The sequence below is a fragment of the Sinocyclocheilus rhinocerous genome, unplaced genomic scaffold (genome assembly GCF_001515625.1).
Source record: "Sinocyclocheilus rhinocerous isolate Xijiao unplaced genomic scaffold, SAMN03320098_v1.1 scaffold469, whole genome shotgun sequence".
In the NCBI taxonomy this organism is placed as follows: domain Eukaryota; kingdom Metazoa; phylum Chordata; class Actinopteri; order Cypriniformes; family Cyprinidae; genus Sinocyclocheilus; species Sinocyclocheilus rhinocerous.
The window spans coordinates 1,041,194-1,042,230 of record NW_015636034.1 but is presented as its reverse complement, the minus strand read 5'-3'; the positions used below and the strand labels follow the sequence as shown (position 1 = coordinate 1,042,230).

The 1,037-nt window shown below is 36.2% G+C and overlaps 1 protein-coding gene across 2 annotated transcripts in view; it reads left to right on the top strand.

The window, feature by feature from the left end:
* The window catches only part of LOC107747575 (histone-lysine N-methyltransferase NSD2-like), a 20,050-nt gene that overhangs the window by 3,022 nt on the left and 15,991 nt on the right, over positions 1 to 1,037 (top strand). The gene's annotated exons all lie outside the window — the stretch shown is intronic.

Sequence of the window (1,037 nt, the reverse complement as noted above, 5' to 3'; positions counted from 1 at the left end):
ATTTCAAACATCAGTTTTCAATGTTTTATGTTTAAAATATCAAAACATTATTTAGCTATGCATTTGTAACTGCAGGTGAAAGTATTCCATGCCTCTCAGAGCTGCATTAAACAGTGTGTAAATACATCTAAATGCCACTTCTAATGCAGCTTCTGTGTTTCCTCTGCATTGCACAGATCAATTTTGTTGATACTGATTTAATTTGCTTGGTAACAGCAAGAATTTGACTCAAAAGATAGTGCACACTTTTAGAAAAAATGACTTAACGTTAAAAATGACCATAAAACTTGTTGGAAATGGTTAATTTCTATCACTGCTGTGAACTGACCACACTGAATATGACGAATATAAAAAAATTCATGAGTCCGCTGTCAGCACAATTAGAGATAAGATATCAGCACAATAACACACTATAGCTAAATATTGTCTAATTATCGTTATCGATAAAATCCAAGAAAATTATCAAGATATAATTTTTTTGTCAATATTGCACACCCCTAATTTGTTATTTAATTGATATAATAATTTATTGATAATTGTTTAAATTAATATAATAATTAATACTTTTGACTTATACTACGGGGCCGTTGAATGCTTGAATCTAATTGGCTGACGAACGTTCTGAGGTGTGCAATTATTTTCAGGGAAACGCACGGCGAATGTAGTTCCAGGCAGCTCTCTTGACCGCATTACAGTTCCATATCACTTCGCATAGTTAACTGTAATATATAACGGAAATTAGCATACAGTACCTATACAGCTCACAGGAATTACTGCAATCACACGTGCTTGCACACGCACACTATGGTCACGCAGTTTGCACACAAAGGTGTTGTCAGCGCTGCCCTGACGATTTTATCAGTTAGCCTATATAGTGTAGCAACTTAAAGGCTACACGGCATTTCTCATTAGCGAGGTAATAACAGCGCTGTTTAGAGACGCTGCTGCAGAACACTGTTGAGGGCCACACAGAGGTAGCTTAATTCACACAAGCTATCTCTCTCTCTCTCTCTCTCTCTCTCTCTCTCTCTCTCTCT